This window comes from Lissotriton vulgaris, chromosome 2_1 (assembly GCF_964263255.1).
Source record: "Lissotriton vulgaris chromosome 2_1, aLisVul1.2, whole genome shotgun sequence".
Classification (NCBI taxonomy): domain Eukaryota; kingdom Metazoa; phylum Chordata; class Amphibia; order Caudata; family Salamandridae; genus Lissotriton; species Lissotriton vulgaris.
In genome coordinates this window covers 1,963,258,355-1,963,278,038 of record NC_141687.1, presented here as the reverse complement: position 1 = coordinate 1,963,278,038, position 19,684 = coordinate 1,963,258,355, and the positions used below count along the sequence as shown (strand labels likewise).

General features: G+C 46.2%; 1 protein-coding gene across 1 annotated transcript in view; it reads left to right on the top strand.

The window, feature by feature from the left end:
- The window catches only part of LOC147733567 (aminopeptidase Ey-like), a 538,593-nt gene that overhangs the window by 159,147 nt on the left and 359,762 nt on the right, over window positions 1-19,684 (top strand). The gene's annotated exons all lie outside the window — the stretch shown is intronic.

Below are 19,684 nucleotides of genomic sequence, written 5' to 3'. Positions count from 1 at the left end.
CGGAAGCTTGAATGCGCGCGCAGCTGCATGACGGGTGATTGGAGGGGTGCAGGGGACTTGACATTTCCACTGACGGAAAGAGACAGAAGTCTGGCATGTCAGATCAACTTGTACTTTTATCATATCTGATATCTGATGTTTGGGAACCATATTATCTGGACAGAAAGGTCTCTAGGGCAGAAGCTATTCTATACTGACTGTAAATGCGTGTATATGCGCCTGAGTGTCTGCATGAGAAGCGTGGGGGCACGGGGCCTTCCAGGGGAGCATGGTAACAGAAGCTATGAATTACTTGCACCGAGACAGGTCGGCCCTTTGGCTCTGCAGCTGGAGAGGATGTTTAATGAAACTAGTAGGCAGGAATGCATTCTTCGAGGAGCGGAACAGATAACTCGAAGGTTATAGTCAGTCTTGGCAGAAAGCAGGCTGAGCTGAGCGCGAGGGGCCGCGCTGGAAGTAAGTCAGAGTTCACGGGTACAGAGGCAGCCTGGGCAGAGGCTGTCAGAGTCAAAAAGCCAGAAAAGAGGCTCGATGGCAGAAATTCAGGGCCTACTCCGCCAGAGCAGGAAAACATGTAAAGTACACTACAAAAAGACGGTGGCATGGCATACTTAGGAACGGACCATTTAATCCATTCAGGGTGGATCTGAAAGAGGACATATTAACATTGGACGCAAATGTATTTGCGTCTTCATAGCTGACACAGGAGGGAAGTTACATGCACTTTAAGCTGGTACATGGAGTCGATGGGGTACGCGCTAGGGAACACAACTTGACCATAAAATTTATATTTCCTCACCACCACATCTATCACCACCATGTCCAACACCACGTCAACCACCACCGCCACGTCCACCACCACGTCCACTACCTCCACATCCAACACCACCTCTACCATCACCACGTCCACCACCATGTCCAGCACCACCACCACCACATCCACCATCAGAACCACCATGTCCACCACCACCGTGTCCACCATTATCACATCCACCACCACCATTTCCATGACCACCACGTCCACCACTACATTCACCACTACCACCACCATCACCACGTCCACCACCACCACCACGTCCACCACATCCACCACCACCAACATGTCCACCACCACCACCATGTCTACCACCACCACATCACCACCATGTCCAACATGTCCACCAACACCACATCCAACACATTCACCACGTCCACTACCTCCACATCCACCACCACCACATGCACCACCACCACATCCACCAAGTCCACCACCACCATGTCCACCACATCCACTACCACCACATCCACCACGCCCACCACCACCCCGTCAACCACCACCACATCCACCACATCTACCACCACCATGTTCACCATCACCACATCCACCACCACCAAGTCCACCCCCACCATGTCCAACACCACCACATCCACCACATCCACCACTACCACGTCCACCACCACCACATCCACCACCACCACCACATCCACCAACACCACATCCACCACCATGTCCACCACCATGTCCACTAGCTCAACATCCACCACCACCTCTACCACGACCACGTCCACTACCACGTCCAGAACTACCACCACATCCACCACCACCACATGCCCCACCACCACCACCACCACGTCCACCACCACTGTGTCCAACATTATCACATCCACCATCACCAGTTCCATGACCACCACATCCACCACTACATTCACCACCACCACGTTTAGCACCACCACATCCACCACCACCACCACATCCACCACCACCACATCTATACCACCATGTCCAACACGTCCACCAACACCACGTCCACCACCAGCACCACGTCCACCACCACGTCCACTACCTTCACATCCAACACCACCTCTACCATCACCATGTCCACCTCCATGTCCAGCACCACCACCACATCCACCACCACCACATGCACCATCAGAACCACCACGTCCACCACCACCATGTCCACCATTATCACATCCACCACCACCATTTCCATGACCACCACGTCCACCACTACATTCACCACCACCATCACCATGTCCACCACCACCACCATGTCCACCACGTCCACCACCACCAACATGTCCACCACCACCACCATGTCCACCACCACCACATCACCACCATGTCCAACATGTCCACCAACACCACATCCAACACATCCACCACGTCCACTACCTCCACATCCGCCACCACCTCTACCACCACCACATCCCCCACCACATCCACCACATCCTCCACATCCACCACCACCACATCCACCACCACCACATGCACCACCACCACATCCACCACCACATCCACCAAGTCCACCACCACCACGTCCACCACACCGACCACCACCACATCCACCACGCCCACCACCACCCCGTCAACCACCCCCACATCCACCACATCTACCTCCACCATGTTCACCACCACCACATCCACCACCACCAAGTCCACCACCACCACATCCACCACATCCACCACTACCACGTCCACCACCACATTCAACACCACCATGTCTACAAGCACCACCACATCCACCACCACCACGGCCACCACCACTAAAATGTCCACCACCACATCCACCACCACCACCACATCCACCAACACTACGTCCACCACCACCACCACGTCCACCACCATGTCCACTAGCTCCACATCCACCACCACCTCTACCATGACCACGTCCACCACCACATCCAAAACTACCACCACATCCACCACCACCACATGCCCCACTACCACCACGACCACCACCACCGTGTCCACCATTATAACATCCACCACCACCAGCTCCATGACCACCACGTCCACCACTACATTCACCACCACCACGTTCACCACCACCACGTCCACCACCACCACCATATCCACGACCACCACATCTGCCACAAGCACGTCCACCACATCCAACCTTACCATGTCCACCATATCCACCACCACCACGTCCACCACTACCACCATTTCCACCACCACCATATCCACCACCACCAACATGTCCACCACCACCGCCACATCACCACCATGTCCACCATGCCCACCACCACCCGTCCACCACCACCACATCTACCACCACCACTTCTACCACCACCATGTCCACCACCACCAAGTCCACCACCACCAAGTCCAACACCACCACGTCCACCACATCCACCACTACCAAGTCCACCACTACCACATCCACCAGCACCACATCCAACACCACCACGTCTACCACCACCACCGCATCAACCACCACCACGGCCACCACCACTAAAACGTCCACCATCACATGCACCACCACCATCACCATGTCCACCATCACCACATCCACCACCACCACAAGCACCACCACCACCACATCCACCACCACATCCACCAAGTCCACCACCACCACATCCACCACCACCACATCCACCACACCCACCACCACCCTGTCCACCACCACCACATCCACCACATCTACCACCATCACGTTTACCACCACCACATCCACCACCACCGAGTCCACCACCACCACGTCCAACACCACCACATTCACCACATCCACCACTACCACATCCACCACCACCACCACGTCCACCACCACGTCCACTAGCTCCACATCCACCACCACCTTTACCACCACCACACCCAGAACCACCACCACATCCACCACCACCACATGCACCACCACCACCAGGTCCACCACCACCGTATCCACCATTATCAAATCCACCACCACCGTTTCCATGACCACCACGTCCACCACTACATTCACCACCACCACCACCACGTCCACCACATCCACCACCACCAACATGGCCGCCACCACCACCATGTCCACCACCACCACATTACCACCATGCCCAACATGTCCACCAACACCACATCCAACACATCCACTACCTCCACAACCGCCACCACCTCTACCACCACCACATCCCCACCACATCCTCCACGTCCACCACCACCACATCCACCACCACCACATGCACCACCACCAAATCCACCACCACATCCACCAAGTCCACCACCACCACGTCCACCACATCCACCACCACCACATCCACCACGCCCACCACCACCCCGTCAACCACCACCACATTCACCACATCTACCACCACCATGTTCACCACCACCACATCCACCACCACCAAGTCAACCACCATCATGTCCAACACCACCACATCCACCACATCCACCACTACCACGTCCACCACTACCACGTCCACCACCACCACCACATCCAACACCACCATGTCTACAAGCACCACCACAACCATGGCCACCACCACTAAAATTTCCACCACCACATCCACCACCACGACCACATCCACCAACACCACATCCACCACCACGTCCACTACCATGTCCACTAGCTCAACATCCACCACCACCTCTACCATGACCACGTCCACCACCACATCGAGAACTACCACCACATCCAGCACCACCACATGCCCCACCACCACCACCACGTCCACCACCACCATGTCCACCATTATAACATCCACCAACACCAGTTCCATGACCACCACGTCCACCACTACATTCACCACCACCATGTTCACCACCACCACGTCCACCACCACCACCACGACATCCACCACCACCACATCTGCCACCACCACGTCCACCACCACTACCACGTCCACCACCACATCCACCACCACCACCACATCCAACACCACCACATCTATCACCACCATGTCCAACACGTCCACCAACACCAGGTCCACCACCAGCACCACGTCCACCACCACGTCCACTACCTCCACATCCAACACCACCTCTACCATCACCACGTCCACCATCATGTCCAGCACCACCACCACATCCACCACCACATGCACCATCAGAACCACCACGTCCACCACCACCGTGTCCACCATTATCACATCCCCCACCACCATTTCCATGACCACCACATCCACCACTACATTCACCACCACCACCACCACGTCCACCACCACCAACATGTCCACCACCACCACCATGTCCACCACCACCACATCACCACCATGTCCAACATGTCCACCAACACCACATCCAACACATCCACCACATCCACTACCTCTACGTTAGCCACCACCTCTACCACCACCACATCCCCACCACATCCACCACATCCTCCACGTCCACCACCACCACATCCACCACCACCACATGCACCACCACCACATCCACCACCACATCCACCAAGTCCACCACCACCACGTCCACCACACCCACCACCACCACATCCACCACTACCACCATTTCCACCACCACCATATCCACCACCACCAACATGTCCACCACCACCGCCACATCACCACCATGTCCACCATGCCCACCACCACCCGTCCACCACCACCACATCTACCACTACCACTTCTACCACCACCATGTCCACCACCACCAAGTCCACCACCACCAAGTCCAACACCACCACATCCACCACATCCACCACTACCAAGTCCACCACTACCACATCCACCAGCACCACATCCAACACCACCACGTCTACCACCACCACCGCATCAACCACTACCACGGCCACCACCACTAAAACGTCCACCATCACATGCACCACCACCATCACCATGTCCACCATCACCACATCCACCACCACCACAAGCACCACCACCACCACATCCACCACCACATCCACCAAGTCCACCACCACCACATCCACCACCACCACATCCACCACACCCACCACCACCCCGTCCACCACCACCACATCCACCACATCTACCACCACCATGTTCACCACCACCACATCCACCACCACCAAGTCCACCCCCACCATGTCCACCACTACATCCACCATCACGTCCACTACCAACATGTCCAGCATCACCACCATGTCCACCACCAAATCCACCATCACCACCACATCTAACACCACCACCACCTCCACGTCCACCACCACATCCACCACCATGTCCACCACCATGTCCACCACCACCACATCCACCACCACCATTTCATCCACCACGTCCACCCCCACCACGTCTACCACCACCACCACCATGTCCACCACCACGTCCACCACCACTTCCAACACCATCACCACATCCACCACCACATCCACCACCACCCCCACCACCACCACCGCCACCTCCCGTGACAGGTAAAGTGTCACTGGAGGGCAGGGGTAATAGGAGTGTCAACCCCGGCTGTACATGGGACATTTAAGGATGCATTGGGTGCAAAAAGGCGGAAATAGGGGCTAGAAGTATTACACCAGACCCAAGATACATTTTGAATAGGCACAATGTCACAGGGGCTCCTGTAAAAGTACTCGCAGCATCTCTATCTCACATTGCCATACTTACAAGTTCCACTCACTCAAAACAAGCATTTGCATAGCCAATAGGTCTCGCCTTTGCGACCTTATAAGTGTTGAGCCATGCAACACTTGATGTTGTTGCACCAAGGATATTGTGCTGGATAACTAAACACTTATAAGATCCCAAAGGCGAGACCTATAGGCTATGCCAATGCTTGTTTTAAATAGCCATTTTCTGTTGGACTTTTTTTGCTGCTGCCCATCTGAGCTACTGTGCCACACATTGTAACACTGCCCTTTTGAATTTCCCTACAACCTCTACATTATTCTCTTGTGAGATAGAGGCAACTGTATATACACCATCACAATCACTATTTTTACTGCTTGTCGCACACAATTTAATATGCTCAATCCATTTTGCTGCAATCAACACCTCATAGAAAGTCAGCTCACATTTCAACCATAATTCTTCTTGGACTTTCTCTGAATTACAATAAAGCCGGAACTGGAATCCGATTCTCTCCTCTGTCTAAGACCCATATTTACAGGTTGCCAACAATTTTCTCATATCAGTAACATAGCTGTCTTTGGATTCAACCTCAGTCTGAATCCTCCGTCCAAAATGGTAACATTCCATAATGGTGGAGACTCTTGGAAGATAATGTTTATCTAACTTCATTGTCAAGATCATTCAACCCCCTCGCTGAGTCTCTGAACAAATAAGGCAAATCTTTCAAGATTTCTTGGCACTCCACACCATACAATTTGGCAGGAGCGCTTCCTTTCTCTCTAAACCAATTTTTGCTCCTTAAATATGATAATTGAGGAAAGCCTTTCCTCATGTAATAGCGGAAATAGAGGAAGTTGAAAGAGAAAAGGAAGATTGAGTATGATCATTAAAGGGGGGTTGCACTGTTCTGGTTAAGGTTGATGATTCAGTGAAAGTATGTGAATCTGTGGGAACAAAATGTTGATCCATGTTTAGCAGATTGGTACTGGTTGTAAAGTTGTTTTACAGTGCTGTCCAGCTAGAAGATGGTAGGGTACTGCAATTTGAGCAGTCACAGTTTTTATTGTAATCACCCCAACCATAGTTAATGTCCAACTGCCACAACTTAGAGCTCTCCACTTAGCCTTCCCAGAAGGTTCTACATCAGAACCTGGGCAATACTTAGCTCGGTGTCCAGCAAGTCATCACACATCTTTATTTATAAATAAAACAAATGAGACAAGCTACCTGACGCCATTGCATGACAAGCAGGATCTTATGACTGAATAATGAACAATTAAGTAATTATTTTACATGCAAGCATATGGAGGCACATTCCTGAAGGCCAAGGCCACAAGTTGCTGAATGCCTGGATTGATGACAGGACCTAACCTCTCACAGTCCAGGAACATTTTTTAATTGAATTCTTCAGACTTGCTTTTGACCAGTCACCTTGCAGAAGAAATGTTCTATTCAAGTGTGCTAGTGAATCGTGTCATCTTGTCACGTGGCCACTGGGGGCATTGTCATATCCACTAACTTAGCATGAGCTATGCAGACATTATGCAGCTTTGCGCATGGTACCACATAGTTTTATTTTTGCAATGAGTTTGTTTGCACTTTTCACATGAAAGCAGTCAGCTGTGTGCATTCTCTGCTGGTACCAGTATTTGGTGTGAACATTGTGAGCAAGGTCGATAAACAGTGCCCCTTGTTATTCTGTTCTGGTCAGGCCTTAGCACCTAGACAAAACTTACCGATGCAGATTCTGTTTGGGACAACTAACTTGGGTCTTGTGGGGATACACAAATAGGTAACACACACTTGGAGAGGGACCTTTTACCAGGGAGACGAGCAAGAGAGCACCTATGATGTAGATCTACCATCTGTAGACTAAGGTATAGGGTCCCCTGGAAAAGCCCAGAGATCTTCTAATATATATTAATACATTTTCTTTGCAAGGGGAGGGAAGTTAGGCTCTCTAATCTTTTCTCTATTGTCTTTTCATGATGACATCTCCCTTCATGATATATGGACTAGCTGCTATGCTGACTGTATTTGTACTCTGCATTTTCCTGCTTGTTGTGGCACATACACTGCATGTTAGGGCATGTTAGTTAAAATAAATATTTTAAACTGTTCTGTGTCTTTGTCAGATCTTATTGTGGACAAGTACAAGGGTGCGAGCGAAAGGGTGTGTCTTGTTACCACGATTTCTGAGAGATCTGGAAGTGTTGAGTTCTAGGATGTCTAATCACTCGTTTCCCTGTGATTGAGTAGGAGAGCAAGTGAGACACCATTGCTAGTCGGTCCTGGGTCATGGGTACTAAGGTGGTAGGATGACTCAATACCTATACACCAAGGGCCTATAATCCTGCGCTTATTTCTGTTCTTGGGCAGAATCCCTGCAACAATCTCTTACCTGACTACACTAACCTCCCCTTACCTGCATACACAGACTACTTGCCACATATCAGCGCACTACTACTAGTACTGCTTGTTATGTTGAATCGTATGTAGGGCAGCAACAAAGACCTCCAATTCTGTCTGTTTTGGGCAAGTTTATGTATGGTGCACCAGCTCTGGTTCAGGGCCTTCATTTCTGTTTCCACGGTTTACAGCCAGGTGTTCTTTGCCCTGCTCTTGAGATGGAGTCTTGTTCTCTTCTGAAGGAGTGTCCTATCTATCTCCATCTTCTTCTCATATTGATAGTGTCCCCGCTGTCCTGCTTGTATCCAAAATACCAAAGCCCTCTGTAATTAAAGTAATCGGACTGTGTGTAATGAGGATCACTGTCAACGATTGAAAGAGTCAACTCCAACGCAAATCATACCGCCAGAAACAGATTGTTTGGGGGAATTGTGCTCCACTGTATGGAAGCAAATCTAGGTATTTTAAGGCCAAGCTATAAATAAAACAGATTGAAAAGAGGTATAAAAGTAATTGTTTTTTTTTTTTGCTTTTGTCGACTCGAGGTCCCAAAAACACTAAATAAACAGCCAGGGCCGGTCCTAGCCATGGGCGGTATGGGCAGCTGCCCAGGGCCTCGCGCTCAGGGGGGCCCGCCTCCAGCCCCGCAGTTGCGGGAATAAATAAATGATGATGGGGAAAAGCGCTGCGCAGTGAGCACAGCACAGTGCATTCTTCCGTCCAATAATATCGAGTGTGTGTGTGTTTATTTGCAGTTACCGACCTTGAGACTACCCCTCACGATAGGAAGACAGAGCAGACTTTTTTTAATGTGACCTAAAATGAATCAAAAAAGCGTATAAACAAGTGCTGTTGTAGCTGCAGCTGTTAGTGCTATGAGGCTGAGTGCTGGGACCGTTGGTGTATGAGACGGGTGTGTCCTTGTTTCTATTTAAAAGACTGGGTGAGATGGCCCCTGGGCAGCTGTGCAGTAGAGCTCTCATGATGTTCTCAGGCACGCTATAGAAACATACACGCACATTTAGACGTTGTGCACTTTTATATAAATCTGTGAATAAATGGGGCTGTGCCTGTAATTGTTTAAATGGTGAAAAATAGAATCCGTACCTTTAAAGTAAATAAGGCAGATTGTATTGAAGCGCTTTCTCAAAGCAGTAGTTATCTTCCGAATTTTTTTGTTTTTGTTTTACTGTTAGGCACTTGAAAAGTAGGCAAATAGACCATATTTACACCATAATAAAAATCCTCAGTTTCGAAGTTCGCAGCTGTATCTGTTATAGCGCATTTTTTATATGTAGGCAAAATTTAGCGAAGGTATTGGAGTGCTCTACAGGACCACTAGTGTCATAACGGAAGAATATATATTTATTGTACAGACAGGAAAATGTAGTGCTTTGCCCAGAATTATAGGGCTTTAAGTTAACATCAAGACTCAAACCTTGTTCCCAAGCACCAAAGTAGATAGATGTGGCCGTAATGCCACATCCTCTAGAGTTTGTGCTACTGGACATCTCGTGAACATGGCATGGACGGAAACGAAACATTACTGCAAAGGGAACCTTTAAACACATTTCCCAGGTTCATTATTTATTGCTTTGGTGATGCTGTGATTCACGCTATGGAAACGTGCATTCACATTTACCCTCTGTGCACTAGTATCTAAATGTGTGTGTCTGTGTGAACACGAGGCCATGCCTGTGCTTATAAATGTTTACATGGTTACAAATAAAAACAATGCCCTAAAGGGGATATACATCAGATAGTATTGGAGCGCTTTTTAGAAGCAGCTGTTCAATTTGTAAAGGAAATATTTTTTGACTGTTACAACTACTGGATGTTACGACCATAACGTCAAGACTCGAACTAAGCGACCCAGCACCAAAGTACAGAGATGATGCTGTTATGCCACATCCTCTTCAGTGCATGGTATTAGGCATCCCCTCTACATGGCATCTACAAAAACAAGCATTGGCATAGCCAATAGGTCTCGCCTTTGGGACCTTATATGTTTTTAGCCAGGCAGCACATTATCTATTACATTAGCCATTTAAGATATTAAAGTTTGGGGTAAATCAATGGCGGGAGACAATTCATATGCTGTCAAAAAGCCATCATATAAATGAATATGCAAGCACATTAGTAATAATGATTTTTTTGTCAAATTGATTGATACCTTGATTAACTTCTAGAAGTCATCGGACCAGGTGTTTGCTATGTGCAGATTCGCTTCTGTGTTCTGTCAACCCCACACTTCAGGGAAGGCCCAGACATACCCAGTTGAAGCAATGCAGTATGGACTTGAAGCTCCACCCACTCTCCACCCATATTTTTCATTGGCTTGCTTCATTGTTATTTGTAAAGGCTGGCTTCGGATTCGTTAATAGGCTGGTTAGTCCCTCCTTAATATCTCCTTGTCTTCATTTTTAACCTCCCATGAGGGATGGCCCTTTTACTTCATATTTAATCTGTAAGCACTATTTTCTTTAATGAGTTTCTCCTACTGGAGTCACGACATGCTTTTCTGCAGCATTCTGCACCATGCGTTCTTTTACTTTACAAGCAGCCCGTGACATTTGCGGACACTTCTTTGAAATGAAATTGGTCCCGCATTTACAGGAGATTGAGCTATTGGCATTGTAAATGACAATGACTTATTTATGTGTTAATTATCAAAACAGATAAATAACAGGCATTGTCATTCACAATGCCAATAGCTTAAACTCTCGCAAATGCGAGACCTATTGCATTGCAAATGCTTGTTGTCCATGTTACTGATATTCACATTAGGTCTCTTCAGTGATGCCAAATAAGATCAATAGTCCTGCGATGTCACTTTCTGTGATGTCACTTCTTGTGATGTTACATGCAAATTAGAGGGGCCTCACATCTGGACTTTCGCCCGGGGCCCCAGAAGTTCTAGGACCGGCCCTGTAAACAGCTGTCCCATGACATAACAGAACACATGCATGGCAGTGCTTCCTCTTGTCTAGTGACTTGTGCAAACTGAGGTAGGGCAGATAACAGCAGTGAGATATTTCCGCCTCAAGAAGTAAGCATGACAAAACCCCCAAGCAGATATCGCTGTTCCTACCTGCAGCGGCGAGGTAAAGATCGAAAGAGCATAGATTATGGGCTGTTATGTCACGTCGTGCATGTGGAACCCAATGTGGGCGACCCTGTGCAGCTGTGAAGAAAAAAATCCATGTGCTTTTTAGCAGCGCTTATTTTGAACAAATAATAAACAGCCGACAAGTGATGCAGTGAAATGCGAAATACACACAAATGAAATGTATTGTCGCCGCAGAGATGTCATTCAAATGAAGTGGTGGGGTTGTAAAGGCTGGCTGCGGCCTTTAGGTGGTCTCAATATATGGAGGAACATGCATACCGACCAGTGATTGGTTAACCCCCATGGACAACACACAGACGGTCTGCAGCGGTTTCAACAAGTTACTGACAAAATAGAAGATCTTGCCCAATTACGCGAAGCAAAATCTCTACCTAATCTTTCGAGTCACTTCTAACAAAAAACACGAATCAGAAATACCAGAGAGAAGTGGAATATTAATAAATGAATTGCATAAGAATTACAATACAGATCCTGAAGACGTGTATCTGATTTTTAAACTTTACATTTGCAAGTATATTGATAGATATTTGATATAGATACCCGATAGGAGATATGATCCGCATACAAGCAACAATAATTTATGTTTATGAAAGCAGACACTTCTCTTCCACTGTACTTTCATCCTCACTCCCTTTATTTGTAAAACCATTTTTTCCTGCTAGGCCCATTTTATTACTCAAGCTAGTTTTCACAGAAGCAAAATATACATTAGATGTGTCCCTCTCACGAATCATCCATTGTGTAAATTCAAAGTGATAGCGTGCTGAGAAATATTGCAGAAATAAATATCAGGGTGGTTGTAGTTATATCAATAGGCCTATCAAGAGCTATTTTGGGGGACACGGGTGATGCATCTTTGGTGTCGCCCTTTCTTTGGCAATGGGAATAATTCTCTGCTCGCACCGCTATATTGTTACATCAAATGCAAAGAGGTTCAGCACTATATAGCAAAATATAAATGGTTGACTTCAAAATTCAGGACATTTGATACACAAAACAATCCAGATCCAAGATGTACGTTTCTTGAGGTGATTTCTCTTTATTTTTCTTAGGATGAATGTTCTTTATTTTTCCAAAAGCAAAGAGACATAGCCATAGCCAACGCATTTCGCCTCCCAAAAGAGACTTCTTCAGGGCTTGAAACTGTATTATTGCAGAATTTCGTACGGTGTTTATACACTTCAATAGTTCAGAAAAATCCAATATTCAGAAGGCTTCAGTAAGTTTTAAAATTTCAGCAAAGGCATAAAAACCTGCCCCATACGTGATCCTCGTGTTTCAGTTCGAAAAAATTGTTACACGTAGAGGAATATAGCTGCAGGAGATTGCTGAATGAATGCATGAATGAGGGTTCAGTTCAGTGCTGTTTAGCTCAGTTTTGGTATACATGCTAGAGCGAGGATGTTTCTGGAGCAAGCTCCTTGGATCAGCCCATGCAGACAGGTCAGAACATGATGACGAGAGCATCAGGCAGGCTTCATCTTAAGAGCAGTCCACTCCAGAGGTCTCTGAACTCTTCCTTCACTTCTGATGGCTAGAAAAAATGAATGGTTCAGTCCTCTCCTGGGGAGATATGAAGAGGTCGTGAAAAGCTCTGGATGCTTAAGCGATGATTCTTATATCAGGTAGGGAGAATCCGAAGGCCAAGCCCCGGCCAACTCCTCACTCATATTAGCGTGTAGAAACAGAAGTTGTTTCTTTAAAGAAGGGTCACCAGGGCCTGAATTCTGGTGTACTTTTCATATGTGCATCATAATGCTCCGTTCAGTGCACCATTAACATGGTGCGTCTGGCACAGACTGTGTCAGTAGCCCTGATTACACAGAAAATTAGGCGTGAACTCAGACAATTTGTACTTGTGCTGTAGAGAGTGCATTAGTGAAAGACGGCTGACTTTTAATTGAAGGGTGCAGGCCTCACTTCGGAGAGGTGCCTCCCCGATCTCTTCTTTGCCACTGCGCATGCGTCTGAAACGTGGTGAGGATGTCATTCAAGCAATGACAAGTGTGTCCCTCATTTCCCTGTGGCATATCCCTAATCAAATGAGGGAAAGTCCTCTTATGATCACTCGGCACATTCCATATTGTAGATGTGGCTCTATCAACATTTATTGCCCTTCTATAATACTAAAGTTCACGATCAGCATATAAAGTTGTTGCAAATGTGTGCCCCTGGGGCATTTTCTGGAAAATGACCCAAGTTGTCATTGTACTGATTATTTTTAGGCTCTGGGCGATGTACGTGCATGTGGGTTTGTGCATGTGTCACATCACAAAAAAGGAATGTATAATGTTATGTTATGTTATGTTATTGACATGTGAATATTGCACTATCTGCTCTTTTTAAGGCCTTGTGTTGCTAATTTGTGCAATGTTTAGTGGAATATGTGAGTAATCACATGATTGATATTTTAATTTAAAAAAAAAATGCATTCAGTAGATTGTGCTTAAATACTCAGATAAAAATATGAAACACTACAAATAAATTGTAGTATAGTTCTAAGCAACATGTTCACTCTGAAAAACAAAACAAGCTTGACTGGCTTACCCGATATCCAAAATACGGACTGATATTTCTTCTGATGATTATGACACTTTTCATTATTGTGCTGAAATGGATTTGTAGCACTGCCTCCTACAGGGCAAAGTGGAAGTACAAAATATAAGGGGGTAGATGTACAAGAACTGTGCATCTCTGCATTTTAGCAGAGATGCGCCAGTTAAAATGTGTCACGTAAAAATAACCTTGCCCCACCATGGATTCGTCGCATTTACAATGCAGCGCACTATGGCGCAAGGATAGACAGATGCGTGGCACATTTGTTGGCCTACAGGCAGTGCATTCCTAGACTCATGTAGCAAGCACAACGCAACTCCAGCAATGGTTAGGAATGCCTATGATAGAGCGCAGGCTCACCTGCTCGTTTTACCATGCTCACCTGCGCCCATAAAACCACTAACACACTTTGAACAGGTAAACCTATGCTTAATCAATTTGTTTTAACCATTCAGGACCTATACCATTGACTTAACAATCCTAGTCACCGGTACCTAGAGTCCTAAACGATCAAAGGTGTTAGCATAATAGGTAGTATAATAAACATTTGCACTTATTAAAATAACCACAGACTCGAGAAAGATTTAAACGCTTTATCCAAATATTTTCTTTAAATGTCATAGTCCATACTACATTAATTAGAACTTAATTGATTAGAAAGAATAAAATCACTGCAAAATGATGTGAAAGTATCATGAAACATTCTTTAAGCAGTGAATTATGGGAAAGGTAAGAAAAGGGAAATAGCACAATAACATACCCACTCAACCTTTATATTCACTTAGAATGGTTTGAAGACCAACCCTGGCCACGGGCAGAGATAAAGAACAGGACCCCCGATAATGCAGGTGCCAACAGGATAGAACAGGTGCAGACCAGAATCAGGATATGTACGGACCAAATTGGATCAGGACAGGACCACCGCAGGTCAGGACCGGCACCCACAGCTAAAGTGCAACGCCTGCGTCACACCCCTCTCTGCAGCTAACAGTCGGACCCCGATTGGGTTAGCAAATCTTCTCCCTCAGGAACCCCGATTGGGTTATCTAATCTTCTGACAGAGTGCTTCGCCAGCACCTCTGCTCCCGAATCTTCTGACAGAGTGCTCCGCCAGCACCTCTGCTCTCGATCGCCTATTGGGTCAGTGACAGGTCAGCTATTCGGACAAGTCAGACTATCTAACTAGCTAAGCCTACCTTAGTTATTCCATTTTCCAGGGCAGTGTACCACCCCCCAATGTTGCAAACGTGTGAATTCCCTCAATTTGATTGGTCAAAAGAAGAGGAGAGGTCACCACCCCATACCAGTTATGAGATCATGCTCTTCAATATTCAGATCGATGTTCCCGCTCAATATTTTACTTCCCATGCACTTTTATTCCACCCGGCAATGAATGTTCCAATAGTAATGAAATGAAATGAAATTAAATTAAATGAAATGAAATGAAAAATTACACTTATATAGCGCATAACCACCCGGAGGCCTCACAGCGGTAAATACAATGCATAATTTAAGATCCTCTTGGAGGTTCAGGAGGTCGAGTTCTCACAAACATCTTCTAGCAACTCAAGATTTGGTATGAATTCAATGCCAGTGCTTCAGGAATTTGAGCTTCTCTGCACAGGCGCAGTTCCTCCAAAGATGGAGTTCAGAAGTACATGTCAGGCCCAAAATACGATAGATGCAAAGTAGAAGAGAAACAGTTTTAGAACAACAAATAAATGAATGCACTGTATACCACTTATCTCTACTCTATTCCCGTTATTTTATTTTAACTATGGTATTAGTCATTATGCAGAACAAACAACTTAGTAAAAGCAATAGTGCAAGCGTTAGCACACAGAGTAGCCATCTTAGTTCTAGTGCGCAGAAGCAAAGATTTCCCACCAAGCACAGAGAATACGTCATGTCACATGAGTGTGACAGACGCATGAGCAGAAAAATTCCCGCGTTGCGGCGGCCATTTTAGGTTAATCGAGTTACGGTATGTAAAAGCAAATAGGCGAGCTTCCCCTAGATACTAGAAATGTTGTGTGGTGTAATTATTAGTAAACAAAACATGTTAATTAGTATGTAGTATTAGTACAAATTATTTCGAGAGGGCTGAATACAAGCAAGTCGCTTTACGAGCGCAACCTTGCTCCATCACCTATTCCTAACATGCTGCGTCACTCCTTACCCCTGCTTAAAGCAGGCGTAAGGTTTTGATGCAGTGGTGTCATAAAAGTGACTCAGTGAAGAGTCACTTTACAAGGCTTTTCTGCGTGGGTACGCCCACCTTGCATACATTATACATGACACAGGTATAATGTGGCGCAGGGGTTTACATCGTGGCGCATCTCCCTAGATGCGTCACGATGTAAATATATCGCAACATGGTGCATTGTTTACGACGATGGTTGCATCACAGAAGTGACGCAACGGCGGCGTAAAGTTGTCGCAAGGGGCTTGTAAATCTGCCCCTAGAAGTTTAAAAAAAATATTCACTAATTTATGAATTTTAATGGCAACCATGGTGGTTGTGAGGAGGTTGAAGGCCATTTCAACACACGTGCTTTCCTTTCAAACCTGTATTAGTGGAATTGATTGCATGCCACACACTAGACAGGCCCTTAAGGAGGGGAGGTGGCCTAGAAATCATTTATCGTGATGCAATCTTAGCCTCTTTTAACACGGTTTCTTCAGATGTTTGTGAAGCTCTTTCATTTCGGTTGGAACTATTTAAGCAGTTTTCCTTTAAAGGTATCTCACTTTATCGTCCCCCAAGTCCAAGACATTCCTTTACAGTCAAAGTAGGCCATCTGCTGGAAGAATAGCTCTCCACAACAATTTCACCGTACTGGGTGATTTTAACTTTCACCATAAAACCTCCACAGACCGAGACACTGTACGCCTCTTAGATATCATGATTAGTTCTGGCTTTGAACAATTGGTACAAGGCCCCACACATGACGCGGGTCACACGCTAGATGGCATCTTTAATAATCACACTGCACTCTGATGTGGTCCGATCACCATGCGATTATATTTTAAGTAACCCTCCCGGTTAATATAATCGACTCCAATATCGCCCCCACTGCCACAAAAAGTCTGTGCCAGAAACAAAACAAATCCTGACCAACTCTTGTAACAGTTCTCTATTTCTCGGCCGAATTTTCATGAAGACTTGGAAGCGTCTACCTCTTTATACACCAGTTGGCTTCATTCTGCAGCCACCAGGCTAGCGCCAGAAAAAACATGTGCACTCTAAACGCCTGCACCGCACTGAGCCTTGGTATTCTGACGCACTTAGAAAGCAGAAACAACTCTGCAAGCGTCAAGAACAAGTCTGGAAGAGAGACTACATTGACATAGGAAAAATTGAATATAGACAGTGTCTAGCTTACTATAAAACCTTACTTAGAGAAAAATCGATATATTGCACTGAACAGATTAATGCTGCAAAAAACTCCTCGAAATAATTATTCAAAACAGGCTAAAGCTAACCAGGCTGGCTGTCAAAAATCGCATCAACAGCAATCAACTGCTAAGTGACAACATTGCAAAGTTATTTTTAAATAAAGTTGAAGGCATCTATAATGAGTTCAATCTATCGAAGGTGAATTACGTGAAACCCCTCTCACACATGCAGTCGAAAACAGAACAGATCTCTCTTTCAACACAGGCTACTTTCTCAGAATTCGCTCCCCTTTCGACTAAATCAGTTCTTGGTCCAGTCCAAGCGGCCAAGTCTAGCTCTCCAACTGATCCGTTTCCCCCCAGTGATGATTAAAATGGTTCCAGAGTTAATGACTGCAAATCTCACCCGTCTCTTACATATGATGTAAACATTGGAACATTTTCCTAAAGAATGGTAGGTGGCTTCAATACTGCCGCTAATAAAAAAGCAAATCTAAATCCTATCGATCCCAACAACTTCTGCTCCATTTCAGAGATTCCTCTACCTGCCAAATTAGTTGAAAAGGCCAAAAATGCCCAACTTTCAAACATTATCATGGAAAATCAGCTGCTAGAAGTTATGCAGTATGGCTTTCGGAGTGGACACAGCACAGATTCAGCGCTGATCAATTCCACAGAAGAAATCAGAGAGGCTCTGGGAGCTGGGGTAAATGCTGCTTTATTAATGTTAGATCTCTTGCAGCATTTGATACTGTCCACCATGACCTTCGGATGAACTGCCCAGCAATGATTGGTGTGCAGGGAACAGCACTGACCCTGTTTTGATACTTTCTTTCAGACAGAAAACAAGTGGTCGCCCTGGACTCATTTGTCTCAGAGCCGTTTTCTGTATGCTGGTCATCAGTACCTGGATGAGCAATAATTGTCTAAAATTGAATTCCGGAAAAACAGAAGTTATTCTTTTTGGAAATAAAACTTTCTTCTGGTCGTCATCATGGTGGCCAGATGAATTAGGCGCTCTTTCCTTCCCGGTGAAGAAAGCCAAAAACCTGGGTGTCCAAAAGGACAGCAAACTCTCCTTTGGGGACCAGGTAAACTCAGTCACTGCCTCTACATTTTTCACTCTGAGGTTGATTAAAAAGTTCTTCAATCAATGCAACGGACTATATTTAAATATACAGCGGCACACCTTATTAAACTATAAATGCTACAAAACGCTGCCGCCATACTTCTACTCGACTTACTTGAATTTAAGTCAGTCTCATTTGAAATTTGTAAATTCCACTGGCTCGCAGCGAGGCATTGCATCAAATTTAAGGCACTGTGTACAGCCTTAAGGCCCTTCACAATACAGGCCCCTGCCACCTTAGGCAGACTCTTAAATGGTATGAACCAAACACAACACTTCTCTCCATCTGAGCTAACCTTAGTGGTTCCCAAATTCAAGAAAACGAACTGGGGAGGCAGAGGTTTCTTCAAAGGTACTGCCAAGGAATGGAACTCACTGCCTTTCCATATTGGAACCTGCCCCAATCACCTCACCTTCAGAAAGTAATTGAGAACCTGGCTATTTAATAACTAGTGCCCAGTAGCAGACCGCTATTGTTTGAATCCAAGCTAGCACTGGGAGACCTCCAGGTATTGGAGCGCTCTGCACATTTATTTAACATAATATAACATAACATAACATCACACAACATAATTTTTTTTTACTTTTTCCATTTTATTTTGTACCTTTAGCTCCAGAAAAGTGCCCCCTAAAAATAAAGTAAAAACATTAAACAAAAAGACAAATACTCGATGCTACTCTCAACCCTCTCTCCTATTCACAGCTGTTCGTTAAACCAGAAAACTGTGGAAGGCATAGCCCTGTGCCTCAAGCCAGTCTTTTTTACATAAAAGCTGTGACACTGCAGCTGAACAGATGCGTGCGTATGCAGATCATATTTACATTAAAACCACCTATGCCCTATCCTT